Source organism: Mobula hypostoma, chromosome 10, assembly GCF_963921235.1.
Source record: "Mobula hypostoma chromosome 10, sMobHyp1.1, whole genome shotgun sequence".
In the NCBI taxonomy this organism is placed as follows: Eukaryota; Metazoa; Chordata; class Chondrichthyes; order Myliobatiformes; family Myliobatidae; genus Mobula; species Mobula hypostoma.
This window is the reverse complement of record NC_086106.1, coordinates 101,204,005-101,217,933: the sequence shown is the minus strand read 5'-3', so window position 1 is coordinate 101,217,933 and position 13,929 is coordinate 101,204,005. Positions and strand designations below refer to the sequence as shown.

Below are 13,929 nucleotides of genomic sequence, written 5' to 3'. Positions count from 1 at the left end.
ATATTCAATTAAAAGCCCTGGAAATCTTGACAGGTTTGAAGAAATGAAGCCATATGTTATTAAACAGATCTTTTGATATTGTTAGCAATAGGATACCCATCATTACCTCAACAGCATCTCTCTTGACCATCTCATTGCTTACAATTTTTCAAAAGATTTATCAAATCTGAACCAAATTCTGCTCCTTACACACAAACTTTTTTGCCTTCCACATAAAAGTCTGAGATTATTTGTAACTAATACCAACAAGACCATTCAGTTTCCATAATATTATTCATTTTTATTCCTACATTTGCTGGGATAGCAATGCTTCCCTTTGACAACTTCATCAATATTTTATAACCCTAATATCTACTGCCACTAATCTGCCTCTACCACCACCCCATGCAGTGCGTTCCAGGCACCCACCAAACTCAGTGTGTAAAAATAAAACAGCCTCTCACCTCCTCTTTGAAATTACCCTCTCTCACCTTAAATACATGCCCTCTGCTGAAAAAGATACTGTCTTGTCTGTGGAGTTTTCCTAGGCCTCTCATAATCTTATAAACCTCTAGATAGATAGATAGATAGATAGATATACTTCATTGATCCCGAGGGAAACTGGGTTTCATTACAGCCGCACCAACCAAGAATAGAGCGTAGATATAGCAATACAAAAACCACAAACAATCAAACAACAAAATGCAAACTATGTCAGATGGAAAATAAGTCCAGGACCAGTCTATTGGCTCAGGATGTCTGACCCTCCACGGGAGGAGCTGCAAGTCCAATGGCCACAGGCAGGAACGACCTCCCGTGCCGCCCAGTGTTGTATCTTGGTGGAATGTGGCCGAAGTCCACATTCTACCAAATCTACCAAATCTATCCTAACTTATATTACCCTCCTCACTATCTGGTATTGGCTTGACGTCTAACAATAGCTCAGGATTAAATTTCTTACTAACATTCTCCACAGCTGCACACCTCTGTCTCTCTTAACTTTACCAGTCCTAGAATTTGTCAGCATTGTATACTGGTGTCTAGTTCATTTCTGTTTTCCTTTTCCAACAATCAGTGGCTATGCCCTCAATCATCTTGGCCCTAAATCTGGATTTCTGTCCCTAAATGACATTTTTTCTGTCCTTTCACCAACAATGTGTCCCTGTCAACATTGCCACCCACATCATAAATCCCTTCTTTAAGTAGTACTATGATCAAGCTATTGGCCACCCACCCCATTGTTCCTTCTACTGATCTGTAATTTGCTAGAGCATCTACTTACATGCATTATTGGTCAAAACAATACTTCCTACAAAACTGCTGTGGGTTCAAGGAGATAAGTTGTCAAATGAGTTAAACGTGACACCAGGACCTGAGACAACAGGCAAAACAATAGCATATAATCAAAATTTGAGAAATTAACACAGGCAAGAAGAAGATTAAATTAATGTAGTAAATGGAATGTTACATCAGATACAGAAAGAGAAATAAAGGGAAGGAAGCAAAGACTTAATTACGAGGGTAGAGAAAAGGAAGACAATGGAAAAGTACAGAAAAATTATTATGGTAGTTTTTATACTGCCTGCACTTCCACTTCTCTCTAATACATGCAAGCTCCAGATTTCAAAACCTGAAAAGGGGAGGGTCCACAACTATAATAGTAATTTATTTTAGTGGTCAGAAAGTTGCTTGGCAAATATTAACGTGTAACATCATTAAAAAGTCAATTCTGCTTCTCAGGTGTTAAGTTTTGTGACCAGTTAATTGGCAGATATATTTTTATCCAAGAAATACCGAAGAAAATGATACATGGCTGAATATTTTCCTAAAGCTAGTGGTACAGCAGTTCAACTTAGATATTGGCTGTTAGATATTCACACTTAATTGTACATCTGAAGATGTTTACAATTTATCCACAAGTAATGGCATGTGCCATTAGCCTTTCAGTTTTTTGACAATTTATTCTGAAGCATTTCTTGGTCAGGCATCTCTAAAGTACCTTGGACTGCTTTAAGTTGCTGTACATGGTAACTACACATTTTTGATAATTACTCTTGCGCTACATGTTTGTTCACACATTCTTGAAAACTTCAGGAAATGTCACAACAAATAATCACACCAGATCAGGCACATTTGAAAATGTGATAGTTTTGCTAAAGCAAATAGCAATATAACAGTGAGAATAGATTAAGTACCAGACGCACATCTCAACTACTGGTTTAAAAAGAAGGTGGTGTTAGAAATAAGTACATGTGAGATCTCAGTCTCTTTTTACGTGGTAGCAACCAATTAAATGGAACTCATCTTCCTAGCTGTGCCATTTGAGTTTGGAAGTCATGGATAGTGGTTTAAATTTGATCCAGTAAGCTATATTTAAATATATGAAGCAATAATATATTCAAGTAATTTAAACATATTTAAATTGCTTAAATGTATCTATAAATATTCAGTGAATAAACTAAGTAAGATATGAAAGGTAGGTTGTGAGTTTGAATGCATTATTTGGAACTGCAGTAAACAAAACCATTTTGTTGTGTGATATTATTCATTTTCATTCCTACATCTGGCCAACATTGTAATGCTTCTCCAAACAACTTTACACGTTCAGTATTTTATAATCCTAAATTTGTCCAAATTTCCACTGCCACTATCCTAACTTACATTATTTCACTCATCCTTCACCTGTATCCTCGCTGACTGGTATTTGGAAGATTGTTTAAGTGATAAGCCATCTTCAATGTGAATTGCATTAGTTCAAATTTATTGCATGTATGTAGATGTGTAAGGGCAGTGGAAAATTTTCTGGACAAATTTTATTCAGAATACAGTTTCACCTCAGGTCAAACCAGACATTCAGAAAAGGGAGAGTATGACTGCTGGAAAGCCAGATTGTGTGAATCTCTGGTAAGCTGAGGGGAGATCTGAGAAATGGGTATTATGCACTCATGACGTGCAGGGTGGACAACCACAATGCAAGACAAAGAACCACAGCTCAGACTGCTATCTAAGGAGGCTGTAATGATGGCATAGTTTTCATTTGAACTAAGATAAAACCTGTGTCCACAGGGACAAAATATATCGGAAATGGGCAAAGCCTTTAAACTAGAAAGAAAAATTGAAGTGGTGTACCAGAAAGGTTAGCAGGCTAAATAGAAATGAGAGCATAGAAAAGAGTAAAGTCAGGGAGGGTTTTAATGACAAAGAAGCAAATGAAGATATAAAGCTTGAGTTTAACGCGGTATCTAACCATAAAGACAAATAAAATCCTATTAGAAATTAGTTAACCTGTCTGCATAACAATGCCTACTGTATTCATATTAAGACTGGACACCTGGAAGCAACAATGATTTGGGAAAAATGTGATATAGTCAGGATTACTGAGATGTGGCTATAGAAAATTTGGGACTGGGAATTAAACTTGCTGGACCCAGGGTTGATCAGGCCCTGGCTTGAGTCCCAGCTGCACTGGTCCACGGGTCAGATCTCTCAGTCCATAGCCCCCTGAAGGCTTGCTCAGCAGCCTCTTTGATGGTCCTGATGGCTCTTTTCTTTGCAGCCTCCGTAATGCCAAGGAGAAAGTAGTTCTGCAGAGTGAGCAGCCAGCAAAACCTTTACACCCCACCTCTATAGGCTTGCAACGTGTCCTCCACCCCGTCTCTGGCACTGCTCTACTAACTCCTGGTATTCGACTTTCTTACGCTCATGTGCCTCCTCAATCCTGTCTTCCCAAGGAACTGTCAGTTCTACCATGCCCACCTGCTTCGAGGTTCCTGACAGAATGATTATGTCAGGCCTCAGGGATGATACAATGAAGATAAGAAACTTTAATTGCTCGCCAAGATCGACTTTCCAAGACACCGTGGTGAGCAAGCCTGCTGGTGATCTGGGCCGAGGGCATGGTTGGTCTCCACCTTTGACAACAGCTATGGGCTTTCTGGGTTGGCAGAGGTGCCAACTGTTGTTAATGGCCCAGGAGATACTTCTGTTACTGCCTTCAGTACCTGGTAGTGGCTTTCTCCCAGGGATTTTGGGTAGTACTGAGGATATGTTCCAGGGTCTCTCTGCTAGGATATGATGGTGCCTCACTTTTGCCTTAAGCAAAAAGTTCCATTGGACTAGGCAAGAAGTCATACACAGCTTAGATTATGATACAACATATTTAGAAAAGACAAAGAAAAATGGTGGAGAGTCAGTAGTATTACTTTTTAGTAATATCATGAAAATAGTAGGAGAAAAGGAACTCAGAAGATAAACAAAAATACAATTCAAATGAATTAAGATAAAGTGTGATAAAGGATCCATTACACCATAAAGCAGAGTCTGCTGACAATGTAACAGTGAAAGGAGTTGGAGAAAGAAATACGCAGACAAGTTAGGGAAATGATTATGAAAAATAGAAGGATAATCATGGGGGATGTGAATGACACTGCTTGGTAATGTGTACATCTTTTTTAATGCAACAATGGAAGAATCATAATTGGATCTCTCATCGTCGATTCCTGCTTTCCGAGAGCTTATTATAAGGAAATAAAAGTAGTGTAACATTGAGGGATATTGTAACCATAATAATAAACAGTAGGACAATAACTGAGATGGAAACAATTATGATGAAAGTCAGCTCAACAGATTGGAGAAAAGCTGATTTTCAGCAGCTGAGAAGGAGGTGGGAAGATCAAACTGACAAGAATATTGCCAAGTAAAGCAGTAATAGTAACATTTAAATTGATGCTCAGGAGTACAGAAAAAAATACATTTCACCAAATTGAAAGAACAAATTAAAAGCTTGCACAGCTTCATGGATCAACAAATTCTTAAGGGAACAATTGCTGATAAGAACCAAACACTTACCTACAAGGAATCGATGATGAGAGAATACAGAGAGATTACGAAAGTAGTCAAAAAACTAAGAAGTCAGTGAGGAGTGATGAAAGTAAATGATCAAATGATTTTGAAGGAAGAAATAAATAGTTTACCAACATATAATGAAGTAAGTGTTTGGATTGAAATATGGCCTTTAAGGAAAAGTCAGAACAATGTCAGAAGTCAAGAAAAGGAGTTGACAGAAAATTTAAATCATTGTCTCACTCACCAGCTGGCATAATCAAGGACTCCACCCAGCCCAGATGTCCTCTTTTTTCCTCCCTCTCAACAGGCAAAAGATACAACAGCCTGAAATCATATAACACCAGGTTCAAAGACAGCTTCTAAATCTCTGTTATATCCCTTGTAAAATGAGATGGAATCTTGACCTCACAATCCTACTCGTTAAGATCATGCGCATTATTGTCAACCTAATGGCACTTTCTCTGTCACTGTAAAACCACACTTAAAATATTCTGGTTGCCTTGTAGGCTTTTGCAAGTAAAACAAAGTGAGGCATTTTATGTTTAATGAAACACTTAACACATTTTATTGAACTCCAAAACTTATACACAAAAGTGTGCTAAAACTCTTTACATTAAAAAAAAGTCCCCACATCAGACCAGCCTCTTAAGATGAAACCCCGATTCTATGTCAGTGGTTGTGAATTATGTACATTTCTGTCAATTACGTTACCCTACACAAGCCCTCCCAGAGCCTTTTCTAAAACCGGCATTGTGAGCCTGTCCAGAACTTGGACGAGGCATCCGGCTGGAAGAGCTGTCTCGTCCAGAGGTGTGTTGGTACACTCATGGTCGTATTGTGATGGCAGGGGCATGGCAGCAGAGTTCTGGAAATCTTGATGGGCCAGCTTAAAGTGATCTACCAAAATAATTCAGGGTTGCCCCTCTTACCTATGATAAAACCCTTTTCTCCCCATTTCATAACACGGAATGAGCCACTGTAAGGGAGCCTAAGAGGATGTTGGTGTGTGTCAAGGCAGACGAAAACCAACAAGGCAGAATGTAGGTCTACAGGAACCCAAGAGTGCTGTATGCCTTAATGGGAGGTAGGAATAAGTGCAAAGGAATTGAATTTACTGAGGAGGGTGGAATGTTGTTGAGAGGTTGACCAGGTAGTCCTGGTGTCAGGGATAAAGTCACCTGGCACTTGTAACGGCTGCCCGTATAACTGCTCTGCTATGGATGGTTGCAGGTCCTCTTTTGGTGTAGTTCTGAGCCCCAGCAGGATCCATGGGAGGTGATCACGCCAACACTCATCCATCAAGGAAGCCCTCAGAGCAGCCTTTAGGAAGAAGTGAAACCGCTCATATAGGCCTTTGGTGACATGCTGTGGTGCGATAGAACACAGAACAAAGAACTTAGAAATCTACAGCACATTACAGGCCCTTTGGCCCACAATGTTGTGCTGACCATGTAACCTACTCTAGAAACTGCCTAGAATTTCCCTGGCGCATAGCCCTCTATTTTTCTAAGCTCTATGTACCTATGTAAGGGGCTCTTAAAAATCCCTATTTTAAGCACTTCCACCACCACCACTGCCAGCAGTACATTTCATGCACCCACCACTCTCTGTGTGAAAAACTTACCCCTGACATCCCCTCAGTACCTATTTCCAAGCACCTTTAAACTACGCCCCCTCGTGTTAGTCATTCCAGCCCTGGGAAAAAGCCTCTGGCTATCCACACGATCAATGCCCCTCATCATCTTGTACACCTCTATCAAGTCAACTCTCATTCTCTGTTGCTCCACGGAGAAAAGGCCAAGTTCACTCAACCTATTCTCATAAGGTACAGCCTCCAATCCCAGCAACATACTTGTAAATCTCCTCTGCACTCTCTCTATAGTATCCACATCCTTCCTGTAGTGAGGTGACCAGAACTGAACACAGTACTCCAAGTGGGATCTGACCAAGGTCTTATATAGCTGTAACACCACTCATCACCAGCTTCCAAGCAGAATATGAACCATAAGCATACTCGATGAAACCTAACGCTGAGGCTCTGTGCCAGCGCAGCTCAGAGATTTGATATGAATTGGGGACCACAGTCAGAAGAGATATCAGATGGGATGCCAAACCGAGCAATCCAGGTGCAGCCAGCTGCAGCCGTCATCAATGCTAGAGGGACAACCACTGGCTACCTGGTGGTATGGTCCACCAAGCTAAGAAGATGCGTGAAACCACGGGAAAGGGGAAAGAGGACCAACAAGATCCACATTGACATGGTCAACCCTCCACTCGGGGACCTCAGATGGAGCCAATGGTGCCTGAACATGCTGGTTTATTTTTGCCTGTTGGCACTCCACACATCTTTTCTGAGGCCATGCCAAACGAACTTCAGTGCAACCAGTTTCTGTGAGGCCTTCCAGCCCAGAGGCAAGAGGCCATGTATGGAGTCGAAAGCAGTCCATTTCCAGTTTGCGGGTATGATGGAGTGAGCGCGACCAGTTGAGAGATCGCACAGGGGAGAAACCCCAGCATCCCCGAACTTAATGTCAGCCAACCACAGGCCCATGACTGCTGTTCAGTAAGCCTGGACCTCTGGATCAGTAACTTGATTGGCTGCCTTGCTGGCATAGTCAATCACTATGTGTACGGCCTCAACTGACGGCCATGAGATGCTGCGTTCACCAGCATTTTTTATGTGTGTTGCTTGAATTCCCAGCATCTGCAGACTTCCTCGTGTTTGCCATGAGAGGCAATTAGCTATGGCATTATTTTTCCCCTTGAAAAGATGCATACCAGTTGTGAACTCGGATATGTAGACCAGATGGCATTGCTGACGTGCAGACCAAGGGTCTGAAATTTTGGCAATCGTATGCACAAGGGGTTTGTGGTCAATGAACGCTGTGGAACGGTGACCCTCTAGAAGAAAATGTAAATGGTGGACAGCCAGATAGAGATCAAGAAACTCATGGTCAAATGTGCTGTACTTCCTTTTTGGGGGTGGGGGGTGGGGAGGTGGTGACAGAGCTGCCAGCTGAAGAAGGTGAGTAGCTGCCACATAACTCTGACCAACTGTTCATGTACAGCACCCACAGCCTAGTCTAAGGCGTCCGTTGTAGGAGTGGTGTGTTGGGGAGTGGGTGTGCCAGTAGGGTCGCTTTAGAAAGAGCTCGTTTGGTATCATCAAGTGCCCTGGTCATGTCAAGCACTTGATTGGGGGTATTTCCTTTAAGTGCACTGTACAGGGGAGCATAAGTTCAGCAGCTCGCAGAATGAAGCAGTGATAGTAATTCACCATGCCTAAAAACTCCTGTAGTTTTTTAGTAGTGTGGGCTGGTGCAAAATCTAGAATAGTGGCTACCTTTGATGGGAGGTGTTCCGCACTTCCAAAGAGATGTGAAGGAGAAGAAATTCAATGGTTGAAAGCCCAAATTGGCACTTTGCAGGATTAATAAGCAACCCATGTTGGCTTAAGTGCTGGAAAAGTGAGCGGAGATGAGATACGTATTTGGATTCGGACATACTGGTGACAGGTATGTCATCCAGGTAAACTAAAAGAATATCTAAGTCTTTTAATACAGAGTCTATCAGACATTGGAAAGTCTATGAGGATAGACTGAGCGAGCTAGGTCTATTTTCTCTAGAGTGAAAGAGGATGAGATGTGACTTGATAGAGGTGTACAGGTGATAAGAAGCATAGATCAAATGGTTCACCAGAGACTTTTTCCCGGGGCTGAAATGGCTAATATGAGTGGGCATAATTTTAAGGTGATTGGAGGAAAGTAAAGGGAGGGATGTCAAAGGTAATTTTTCTACACAGAAGGTGTTGGAAGCATGTCATACACTACAGGGGTGGTGGTAGAGGTAGATACATTAGGGACATTTAAGAATCACTTAAATAGACACTTGGATGATAAAAATTGGAGGGATATGTAGGAGAGAAGCTCAGCACAACATTGTGGGTTGAAGGGCCTGAACTGTGCTATAATGTTCTGTGTTCTATGTTTATTCTGCAGTTATTTACGGATTTCTCTTGCACTACCTCAAAGCACTTCTCTAATCAATCTGTATGAATGGCATGCAAAACAAGTTTTTCACAGTAATTAACCAATTTACCAATTTTATTTCAATATTTACTGAGTAGTTGAATAGACGGACGTCCTTTTGGATAACGTAATGTTGTTGTTGTTGTTGTTGTTCATCCTTCGTAGTCAAAGATGACCATGGCTTCAAAGTCAAATGGGAGATTGGTGGCTGTGGGTCCGGAGGTGACTGATGAGGCCAATCCGGGCCCTGAAGGCTCGCCCACATGTGGGACACAAGTGGGTGGGTGCTGTCGTGGCAGTGGATGCTGCTCGGGCCTTGCGCACAGCACTCTTTCGTTGCGCCTCGATGATGCGCCTGACTTCAGCTGCACGGGCTCCTGTGGTGATCTTGCTGCGCCAAGCTGGACGGTCGAGGGCAAGCATCTCCCACGTGTTGATGTTGACACCCATGCCTTTGAGGGACGATTTCAGGCAGTCTTTGTAACGTTTCTTCTGCCCCTCGACTGAGCGCTTGCCCTGACACAGTTCTCCGTACAGCAGCTGCTTAGGCAATCGGCTGTCTGGCATTCTGACCACATGTCCATCCCACCTGGCTTGGGCTTTCAGCAGGAGGGTGTAGACGCTGCAGAGCCCAGCTCGTTCCAGGATTTCCGTGTTGGGGAATTTGTCCTGCCACCTGATGTGGAGGAGTCTGCGGAGACAGCTCAGGTGAAAATGGTTGAGCTGTTTGGCGTGTCTACTGTAGACAGTCCAGGTCTCACTGGCGTAAAGGAGGGTGGTAAGGACCACTGCACAGTAGACCTTCAGCTTGGTGGTAAAGCTGAGTCCTCTCCGCTCCCAGACGTTCTCACGGAGTCTCCCAAAGGCGGCGCTGGCTTTGGCAATCCTGTTGTTGACCTCAGCGTCTGTGTTCACTGCGCGAGAGAGTATGCTGCCCAGGTAGGTGAAGTTTTCGGCTGCCTGGAGGTTCTGGCCCTTCACCGTGATGCGCGGCTCCTGGTATGGCTTTCCTGGGGCAGGCTGGTACATAACTTCGGTCTTTTTGGTGCTGATAGTGAGACCGAAGTTGTCGTAGGCTTGTGAGAAACAGTCCATTTCACGCTGCATCTCCTGCTCTGTGCTGGCATTGAGTGCGCAGTCATCAGCAAACAAGAAGTCTCTGATGACAGTCTCTCGCACCTTTGTAACTGCCTGCAGGCGCCTAAGGTTGAACAACCTGCCGTCAGTCCTGTATCTGATGTGGATTCCTTCTTCGTAGTTATGGAAGGCATCTGTCAGCATGGCAGAGAATACCATACTGAACAGAGTTGGGGCAAGAACGCAGCCTTGTTTGACGCCATTTGTCACTGGGAAGGCCTCCGACTCGTCGCCGTCATCCAGAACTTTCACCATCATACCGTCGTGGAACTGTCGGACGATTGTGATGAACTTGCTGGGGCAGCCAAACTTCTCCATGATCTTCCACAAGCCTTCTCTGCTGACCGTATCGAAAGCCTTGGTTAGATCGACAAAGGTCACGAAGAGGTCACTGTGTTGCTCCTGGCATTTTTCCTGGAGTTGGCGCGCAGCAAAAATCATGTCCGCAGTCCCACGTTCAGCACGGAAGCCGCACTGGCTTTCTGGGAGCAGACCTTGCTCAAGATGTTGGAGAAGGTGGTTGAGCAGGATGCGGGCCAGAATCTTCCCCGCAATGGACAAGAGGGAGATGCCTCGGTGGTTGTCGCGAGACTGGCGGTTGCCTTTCCTCTTGTAGATGTGGACTATGCTGGCATCTTTCAGCTGTTGTGGGACCTGTCCCTTTTTCCACATGGACTGGAAGAGAACAGTCAGCTTTTGCATCATGACAGGGCCTCCTGCTTTGTATACCTCAGCAGGGATTGCATCGGGTCCTGGTGCTTTGCCACAGGAGAGTTGCTTCACTGCCTTCCTGACTTCATCTACTGTGGGGAGGGTGTCGAGGTTCTTGTTGATCTCTACCTGGGGCAGGCGGGCAATGGCCTCGTCGTTGATGTCGGCAGGGCGGTTAAGGACGTTGTTAAAGTGCTCAGCCCACCGATCCAGAATCTGCTTCTTCTCTGTCAGCAGCTGCGTCTCATCTGCGTTGAGGAGGGGTGAGGAGCCGGAGGACTGGGGTCTGTATACAGCTTTAAACGCATCGTAGAAGTGCTTTATGTCGTGGCTGTCTGCATAGCCCTGGATTTCATCGGCCTTCTTGCTGAACCAGCTGTCCTGCATCTCGCGAAGTTTTTTCTGCACCTTTCCTCTTGCGTTGGTAAAGGCATCTTTCTTGGCTAGTGACATGGGGTCGTTCTGATGCGCTCTGTAATGTTGATGTTTCTCCGTTAGTAGTGCCTGTATTTCTTCATCATTCTCATCGAACCAGTCTTGGTTTCTTCGGGTTGCTGGTCCGAGATGTTCGAGGGCGGTAGTGTAGACAGCGTCTCTGAAGGCCGTCCACTGTTCCTCAACACTGGTCCCGTCTTCCTGTGGTGTGTCTGGCAGTCTGCCTTCAAGGTCATCGATGAATTCTTCTGCAACCCTGCTGCTTTTCAGCTTGGAGACATTCAACCTCTTTAACCAATTTACCAATTTTATTTCAATATTTACTGAGTAGTTGAATAGACGGACGTCCTTTTGGATAACGTAATGACTAATGAGATGAATGCATTTAAACGAGAGTAAGGAGATGGCTACATTGAATAAGCTAATCATCTCTAAAAGGATAACTTCCATAGCATCCATGTATTTTAAAGAAAGTGATGGAGATGAATTACCTCACATATTTAGCAACTCGTTAGAAAGAATTGCTGTACCAGAGGACTGGTGGATAGCTAATGTGATTCTTATATTTAGCTAGGAGGAATGGGAAATATCCAGGAAATTATTCATCAGTCAGCTTGGCACTGGTGATAGGAAAAAGGATAGAACAGAAGAATGTCTAGACATGTAACGCATGGTAATGAATTGTCAGAAAGGATTTCAAGAAGGAACATTCTGCTTGATTGACTTCATTAAAATTTTTGAAGTGGTAACAAAGAGACCCGACAATAGAAATGCAGAGGAACTATTCAGATGCTCAAAAGGCCTGTGATCAGGCATTCTAGTAAAGAATAAAAGTTAGAGAAATCTGCTCCAGGGAACAAGTGGAAGACTGTATTGCTAACACACACAAAATGCTGGAGGAACTCAGCAGGCCAGGCAGCAACTATGGAGAAGAGTAAACAGTTGACGCTTTGTGCTGAGACCCTTCATTAGGACTGGAAAAAAGAGATGAGAAGCCAGGTAAGAAGGAGGGGGGAGGAGAGGAAGAAGTACAAGGCAGTAGATAATAGGTGACTGAGGAGGAGGAGGGGTGAAGTAAAGAACTGGGAAATTGATTGCTGAATGAAATAAAGGGCTGGAGAATGGGAAATATGATAGGAGAGGACAGAAGGCAGTGGAATAAAGGGAAGGGTTAGGAGCGCCAGAGGGAAGTCATGGGTAGGTAAGGAGATATGGTGAGAGAGGGAAAGGGGAATGGAGAAAGAGGTGTGGGGCAATTACTGGAAGTTCAAAAAATTGATGTTTATACCTTCAGGTTTGACAAGGGAGTCACCACCTGGCACATCTTTCCCTTCCCCAAACTTCCCACTTTCTACAGGGATCGTTCCCTATGTGACTCCCTTGTACATTCATCCCTCCCCACTGATCCCCCTCTGGGTAGCCCAGAATATTTCATCTGGGAAGCCTCTGATCTGATGGCATGAACATCGATTTCTCAAACTTCTGGTAATTTCCTCTAGCATTTTGAGTGTGTGACCTTGATTTCCAGCATCTGCAGATTTTCTCTTGTTTGTGATTTCACTGTATTGCTAGCTGGTTTCAAGACAGAAAACAATGAGTGGCTATAAAAGGAAGAAAGTGTGCACTGGTGTTCTACAGGAATCAGTGCTGGGCCAGCAGAATTCACTATTTACATTACATTTCAGCATAACTTTAGAGGAGGATAGATCTGGTCCTAGCGCTCAGATTCTAAACTGAAGCAAGGCCAATTTTGATGGTATCAGAAAGGATCTAGCAAGTGTGGCGAAGTTGTTACGAGGGGGGAATTTCTTCACTGAGGAGGTGGTGCGAGTGCAGAATAAGCTGCCAGCAGAAGTGATGGATGCAGGTTTGATATCAATATTTAAGAGAAATTTGGATGAATACATGTTTATAGATGGTTATGATCCAGATGCAGGTCGAAGGGACTAGGCAGATTAATAGCTTGGCACAGACAAGATGGGCTGAATGGCCTGTTTCTGTGCTGTAATGTTCTATGACTCTATGAATTGGTTAAAGTCACTGCATAGTTCATTGTGGAATGATCTACCAAGGTAGTAAGCAATGGTGAAGGTTGTTGTTGGGTCAGCAGGACAAGCTTAGCAGTGAGATGTAGGGCTCTGAAGTGCAGCATATCTGGCCTGGTAAGTACCAGCTTCTGCTGGGAACTAACAGTAGCTGTTCCACATGTTGACAGATCTTCTGAATCCTGCAGTCTCTCTTGTCACCTCCTGTTGCATGTGATGGAAGCTGTTGTCCTCCTTTCTCTTTGTTTAACTGCACAGGTTTCTCGTCTCCACAAGTTGCTCTGCCATTGCAAACTCAATGGACAGTGACCATCCGTGAGGTTACTATAGAGACTCTTCCAAATTATATCCCATCACCTACGCTTATTGACTTACTTTGTTGATTTGACTCTGCATCCTGCTCACAGCAAACACTGTCATCTAGATTTTGTCATCAGCAAATTTATTCACCTCATTCATATCATTAATAAAGGATATTGGCTCCCAGCACTGAGATCTGTGACACCCACTTGTCACTCTCTCTCATCTGATAATGACATTTTTTTTCCTTCTTTCTGTTTTTTATCCATTTACCTCAACCCACATAACCCTCTTGAAATGGGATTGTTTAAAATTTATTGTCATCTGGGTTAAGAACTTCATTCTCCACAGTTCTGGAAGGCTGTCCCCTTACTCCAAGACTCTGGGAATGGTTCTAGACTACCCAATAAAATATAATCTCTGACAAGCCCCAAATGATATTGAATGTT

The 13,929-nt window shown here is 43.6% G+C and overlaps 1 long non-coding RNA gene across 4 annotated transcripts in view; it reads right to left on the bottom strand.

Moving 5' to 3' along the window:
- The window catches only part of LOC134353071 (uncharacterized), an 86,926-nt gene that overhangs the window by 38,007 nt on the left and 34,990 nt on the right, over positions 1 to 13,929 (bottom strand). For all 4 annotated transcript variants that reach the window (XR_010019535.1, XR_010019536.1, XR_010019537.1 and 1 more), the window contains exon 2: positions 5,069 to 5,148. This is a non-coding gene — a long non-coding RNA (uncharacterized LOC134353071). The remainder of the gene's footprint in view (positions 1 to 5,068; positions 5,149 to 13,929) is intronic.